Source organism: Xenopus laevis, chromosome 8L, assembly GCF_017654675.1.
Source record: "Xenopus laevis strain J_2021 chromosome 8L, Xenopus_laevis_v10.1, whole genome shotgun sequence".
Taxonomy (NCBI): domain Eukaryota; kingdom Metazoa; phylum Chordata; class Amphibia; order Anura; family Pipidae; genus Xenopus; species Xenopus laevis.
In genome coordinates this window covers 111,811,879-111,819,202 of record NC_054385.1, presented here as the reverse complement: position 1 = coordinate 111,819,202, position 7,324 = coordinate 111,811,879, and the positions used below count along the sequence as shown (strand labels likewise).

The following is a 7,324-nucleotide window of genomic DNA, read 5'->3' as shown; positions in this document are numbered from 1 at the left end:
TATCGCTCCAATAGGAGAGCTGGATGTGCAGGGGGCGTGGCTACACGCAGAGAGATCGCACTTGAACATGAAGCGGCTGAATCGTCTGCACGTTGGTCTTGCGCCAGTAAAGTACGAGAGCGACAATAGTCTTTGTACACAGAGAGTGCAGTGAGCGCGCATCGATGGGAACAGGGAGTGAAGTTGCAAGTGCGGATACTTTCATTTGCTTCTCCAGCGATTCCGCTATCTCTGCCCGAGCGCGGCGCAACAATTGCTCCAAACACAGGGTCGGAGAGTAGATCGGAGCAGATGCAGACGACTGTAAGTCTTACATTTTGTTTCATGCACACCAAATAATCGCACTTGAACAAAATGCGACTGATGCATTTGCGCGTCAGTAAATTGTGGGAGCGCGTTTAATGGCGTCTAATGTGTATTCCACACCAGTGTCCCGACTCAGTATTTCTGAGCAGGGGCCACAGCCTGTCGAAGCTTTGGTTACTTTACTTTGCTTCAGCAGATTTTGTTATCCGTGCGACTAACGCGGCGCGACACATGCGCGACAAAAATATAAACAAGATCCATTTTTATTCATTTATTTGGATGTAAAAACTCACGTCCGTTGTTTAATTTAGACACATATGAATATTGTAGCGAGTTATCGCGAAACTGTAAAAATATGTATCAATATCTTCAGCATTACTGGGCACCGACAAGTTACTGTTCCGAAATAAAGATTGTGAGTAGTTGAGTGATTGTAGCCAGTCTGCATTTCTGATCTCCAGTGAGACTATCCAAGCCCGAGTGTTCCCTGATTGGTTAGCGCTGTGCGGTGTCACGTGCACCGGTTTGATAAAATTCATTCCAGGTGTTTGTGATCAATTCATCAATCGGCCTCAGTGATTGGGCCAGGGAAGCAGCGGGGAGCGGAGGATGCAAGTACAGGAGGGGGCGTGGTTTCACTCTCGGAGGGGGATCTCACCTGTATGTGAAGCGAGTGAATGAGGCGTCCGCATGTGTCTTTTGCGTCGGTGATCTGTAGGAGTCGCGCCCGTTGGTTTAATCGTGGTAATACACAGTAGGTGCCTTAACTGTATATCCTAACAGTGACTGAAGTAGTAAGTGTGGGTGCTATTGTTTGCTATAGCGATTCCGTTGTTTGTAAATGCGCACCCCAATATTACCGCCTTCAGCCTTAACCCAGCCAAAAACCATAGGCCCAGGGGCCCAGCCATAAACCTCAGTCCCAGGGGCCCAGCCAAAAACCCTAGTCCCAGGGGCCCAGCCAAAAACCCTAGTCCCAGGGGCCCAGCCAAAAACCCTAGTCCCAGGGGCCCAGCCAAAAACCCTAGTCCCAGGGGCCCAGCCAAAAACCCTAGTCCCAGGGGCCCAGCCAAAAACTTCAGGCTCAGGGGCCCAGCCAAAAACCCTGTGCCCATCCAGAAAACCTTAGGCCCAGGGGCCCATCCAGAAAACCTTAGGCCCAGGGGCCCAGCCAAAAACCCTGTGCCCATCCAAAAAACCTTAGGCCCAGGGGCCCAGCCAAAAACCTCAGGCCCAGGGGCCCAGCCAAAAACCCTGTGCCCATCCAAAAACCCTAGGCCCAGGGGCCCAGCCAAAAAACCTCAGGCCCAGTGGGCCCAGCCAAAAACCTGGTGCCCAGCCAAAAAACCCTAGGCCCAGGGGCCCAGCCAAAAACCCTAGGTATGGGGCCCATTCTCAGTACTCTTATTCGTCCTGTCCTCACTCAACCTGTATTCGCCTAGTCTCTTTTCTTTGCATACTATAATCCAGGGATCCCCAAACTTTTTTTTTTTTTTACTTTTGCAACATAAGCATGAAAATAGTTTCCGGAGGTGTCAAATAAGGGCTATGATGGACTATTTGATAGCCCCGGTCTGAACTGCCTATAAGAGACTCTGTCTGGCAGTACACTTGGTTTTTATGGAATTAAAACTTGCCTCCAAGCCAGGAATTCAAATAAAAATCACCTGCATTGTGACTACTGAGAGCAACATCCAAGGGGTTGGTGAGCAACATGTTGCTCACGAGCCACTGGTTGGGGATCACTGCTATAATCTATTATTCCATCTATTTAGCTTCTTTGTTCTCATAGAAATAGGGAATGGCCATGTAATAGGCCAAATGTTTAGCAGCATGAGGGCCCAATGACACCTTGGCCCACCGTCGGGTTTCCTGGGGGGCCAGTACACCAGTGCTCACTGCTATCATATTGGATTATATATAGTGAATAAAGTACTCCCTCTTGTAAAATATAAGGACATTATAAGTTACCGAGGAGTTTCATGACCATATATAAACACGAGGCCGAAGGATAATAATTTACAAGATATTCATGGCTTTTGTGTATTATATAGTGATACAGGTTTCTCTGAAAATGTAAAGTAAAAAAAATATATATATAATATTATAAAATTACAAGCTTATCTGCTTGATCCACTTCCCTCAAAACTTCTCCGCAATACCAATCCTTGTCTAATCAAAGTCTTAACTCACCTATTTAATCTTTCGCTCTCAACTGGACTGTTTCCTTCTCAACTAAAACATGCTCTTGTCACCCCTATTCTGAAAAAACCTCTCTTGATCCCTCCAATCTTGACAACCTCCGACCTATCCCTCTGCTATCTTTCATCTCTAAACTGCTTGAACGCCTAGTCTACAACCGACTAACCTCATTCCTCTCTGAGAATAACCTGCTGGACCCCCTACAATCTGGTTTTAAGCCACAACACTCCACGGAAACTGCCCTGACTCGACTAACTAATGACCTTTTAATCGCAAAGCCAATCCTTTCTCACTACTAATACTGCTTGATCTCTCAGGCTCTGTCCTGGGGCCATTACTATTCTCCCTCTATACTTCCTCCCTCGGCAAATTAATCAACTCATATGGTTTCCACTACCACCCACCTCTATGCTGACGATACTCAGATCTATCGCTCATCTCCTGATCTCAACCCAGAACTCCTAACTCGCGTCTCCTCCTGCCTGTCCGCTATCTCTACTTGGATGTCGCAATGCTACCTTAAATTAAACCTCTCTGAAATGGTTCTCTTTCCTCCAACTAACACCAGTAACATCCCAGAAGTATCCATCATAGCTAACAATTCCACTATCACCCCCTCTCCCCAGGTCCGGTGCCTTGGGGGTTATCCTAGATTCTGCCGTCATTCACTCCTCATATCCAGTCACTTATTAAATCGTCACTAACACCTAAGGAACATATCCAAAATACGATGATTTATTTATCACCCAAGATACTGCCAAAATTCTTATTCACTCTCTCGTCATATTACGTCTAGACTACTGCAACTCTCTTTTAATTGGCCTTCCCCTCCAGAGACTGTCACCTCTCCAGTCCATAATGAACACTGCTGCGAGGCTCATACACCTCAGCAACCGCTCCTCTTCTGCCTTGCCATTCTGTCAATCCCTGCACTGGCTTCCGTTACCTTTCAGAATCAAATTTAAATTAATGACCCTGACTTTTAAAGCACTTCATAACTCTGCCCCACCCTTCATCTCTGAACTCATCTCTATGTACTCACCCAACTGCTTACTACGCTCCTCTACTGACCTGCTACTCAACTCTACTCTCATTACCTGCTCGCATTCAAGACTTTGCAAGGGCTGCCCCCCTCCTCTGGAACTCTCTCCCACGGTCTGTCCAACTTTTTCCCAACCTTTCTGCTTTCAAGAAATCTCTTAAAACGCACTTCTTTCGAGAAGCCTACCCTGACTCTGCTTACAACACCACATACAGTACCACATTTCTTAATTCGATCTTGCCCACTCCCACACCTTGTCTATTATTCCCTTCCCTTTAGAGTATATGCCTATGCATAGGGCCTTCTTCACCTTTTGTACCTGTATGGATTGTGATGTATGTAACTCCATATGTTCTATGTATATAATTTATGTGATTTAGTTGTATAATCACATTTACTTTACAGTGCTACGTAATATGTTGGCACTATATAAATACATGTCAATAATAATAATAATAATAATAATAATAATAATAATAATAATAATAATAATAATAATAATAAATAATAAAATTAAAAATAAATATACTATTTAAAAATTTAACAAAATAAAGATCTAGTCAATATCAGAGATGTCTGATGTAATTTCAAGCTAAGCTGCCCCCATACAGGCTGTTAATAGCTGCCAACTCCATTTTATTACGTTGTGTAAATGACCAAGAATGTAAGTACAGATGTATGAGTAGCATTTGCACTGTCTATATCCATCTCACTATGGATTTATGTTTTGAAATTATTGAATATAATGTCACCTTTTTTAAACAGGCAAGTGTATCTGAGATTAATTGGATGGATGAATTCTTAAAAGCAGATGAGAAATTGAAGATGACTACTGGATCACGATGAGTCGCCCATCCACCAGGATTTATGATCTGTTATTGCCCTCGATAGAAATGTCACTCTGTGGTGAATGAAGCCTGCAACTATAACTGCTGTGATCTTGTGAAACTACAGCTCTCAACTGTACCTTGTGGTTAGAGACCGCAATTAAGACTGCTCTAACAGTGTGGAATTACAACTACCAGCACCTCTATGTATTCTGTGACGATTGGAGAATGCAAATATTGCAGCTGTGCTTGTGTTGGACTACGACCCTCAGCTACATTGTAAGTACAATTTGAATTGCGTTGTCTAAATTCAACATGTATCACGGAAATGGAGAAATTATAAACATTGCAATGAGTGCTATAGGCTACTGCTGTCCATTTTTTATGTGTGCCTGTTTGCAAACACCACCTGAAAGTATTTACCAATCAGTCTTTAGTATTTGATGCAATGAGTTGGGCTGTGTAGTAGGCGACAGGGAAGTTAAAAAGTCCAGTCTGAATTTGCAAACTGCTGTGGAAGTTTAAAAAAAAAAAAAAAAAAAAAAGTACCAGTGCATTATAGTCATTTAGATGTAGAAGAATTGTGCTTTAAGGGCAGGGGCACACAAAGCTACTGGGGGGAGATAAGTTGCCCAGTGACAAATCACTTTTTCGGGCAACTAATGTCCCTGAACTGCCTCCCCGCCAGCTAGAATCTAAATAGTCAGTGGGATGGCACTCTGAGTGCTTCGTTTTCCGAAGTTGCCCGTATTAAATAAATCAGCCTGAAACAATACTTTTTAGGGCAGGGGCACATGAAGCTACTGGGGGAGATTAGTTGCCCAGCAACAAATCACTTCTTCTTCATGCGACTAATTTGCCCGAACTCCCTCCCCGCTGGCTAGAATCTAAATCGCCCGTGGGATGGTGCTCTTAAAGGAATTGTTCAGTGTAAAAATAAAAACTGAGTAAATAGGCTGTCCAAAATAAAAAAATGTAGTTAGCCAAAAATGTAATGTATAAAGGCTGGAGTGATTTGATGTATAACTTCAGTCAAAACCCAACTTCCTGCTTTTCAGCTCTCTTGGTTTACACTTGAGGGGGGGGCACATGGGTCATAACTGTTGCTTTTGAATCTGAGCTGAATGCTGAGGATCAATTACAAACAAACTGAACAGAAATGTCCCATGTGGCCCCCCTTCGAGTCGCTGACTAAAGGTGGCCATACACGGATAGATCCGCTCGTTTGGCGATGTCGCCAAACGAGCGGATCTCCCTCCGATATGCCCACCTTGAGGTGGGCAATATCGGGCTGATCCGATCGTGGGCCCTAGGGCCCAACGATCGGATCCTAGCGTTCGCCAAACGGGCGGTCGGATCGCGGGACCGCATCAACGAACAGATGCGGCTGCGATCCGACGGGATTTTTAACCCCATCCGATCGAGATCTGGCCGACTCTCGGCCAGATCTCGATCGGGGAAGCCCGTCGGGGGCCCCCATACACGGGCCAATAAGCTGCCGACTTGGTCTGTCGGCAGCTTTTATCGGCCCGTGTATGGCCACCTTAACTCAAGAGTTATAGAGCTGAAAAGCAGGAAGTTGGATTCTGGCTGTTTTATTAGACATCTGTTCACTCCAGCCTTTATATATTACTATATTACATTTTTTGGCTAACTAACTATATTAGAAACATTTTTTATTTTGCACAACCTATCTATCTATTTACACAGTTTTTATTTTCACACTGAACTATTCCTTTAAGTGCTTTGTTTTCTGAAGTCGCCTCACCTCAACAAGGGAACTTCGGTAACGAAGCACTCATGGTGCCATCCCGCGGTCGGTTTCCATTCCAGCTGGCGGGGAGGCAGTTCGGGGAAATTAGTCGCCTGAAGATGAAGCGATTTGTTGCTGGGCGACTTATCTCCCCCAGTAGCTTTATGTGTGCCTGCCCTAAAGTATTGTTTCAGGCTGATTTATTTAATACAGTAGAACCCCCATTTTACAGCCCCTGATTTAAAGTTTTCCCTCATTTTACATTATTGTTTTATGGTTCTATATATTCTGCATAATACATTTCCCTGATTTTACATTATCCTGGATTTAACAACATCATTTTTTTTCTGGTCCCCCTGAAAAACGTAAAATGGGGGTTCTACTGTATTTCTGCAAAAACCCTAATAATCCCTCCCTTCCACTTCCTGAATTCCCAGGCTGTGCAGGGGATCCGGCGGCTCTCAGCTCACTGCACTGTAGGACAGAACCCAATCATCAGTTAGAAGGACCTGATAGGGAACTGAAGCCTGTCTGTGCTTGTGTGACTGCAGGACGGTGATTGGCTGTTCCCCTTCTGCTGTGCTTCTGGCAGGGACCGTTAGGACACGCCCACCCCTCATTTAAAGCAGACAGGGACCAGAGAACATCATAGGGAGCTCCAATAAAGGGGCTATTTTTTTTAAAGATACTAATTTTTAGCACCATTTAAAAGCAACACCATAAATTACTTATAATTACCAACAAAATTAGGTTTTTTTTTTTTTCATTTATTCTATGTGTCCTTTAAGGTGACCAACGATGCACAGATAATATTGTACCAAATATTCAGTGTGTGTGTATAGTAGAAGATGAGGTGACCAATATCTATAGAAGTCTTTGATGTCAGTCGACTCTGCAATCAGACAGGCAGGAAAATGTTGATTTGGGCACCTTGAAGGTTTTGTTCCTGCTGAATTCTATTGTTTCTACCTATATATCAGATGATTGAGCTCTTAATGTTCCATGTTCAGTCCTTCATTTAAAGGGGTTGTTCATCTTCCAAACACTCTTTTCAGTTCAGTTGTTCAGTTGTTTTCAGATTGTTCCCCAGAAATAGACTTTTTTCTCTTACTTTCCATTATTTATTTTTTACCGTTTTTCCAAAATCTTTTTAATCTTTAAAGTTGAATGTTCGTGTCTCTGGTGTTTGAGTCC

General features: G+C 43.8%; 1 long non-coding RNA gene across 1 annotated transcript; it reads left to right on the top strand.

Moving 5' to 3' along the window:
- Nucleotides 1-47: 47 nt before the first annotated feature.
- LOC108699287 lies at nt 48-4,736 on the top strand. The gene is made up of 2 exons (XR_001932758.2): nt 48-303; nt 4,316-4,736. It is a non-coding gene; the product is annotated as an uncharacterized LOC108699287 (long non-coding RNA).
- Nucleotides 4,737-7,324: the final 2,588 nt, after the last annotated feature.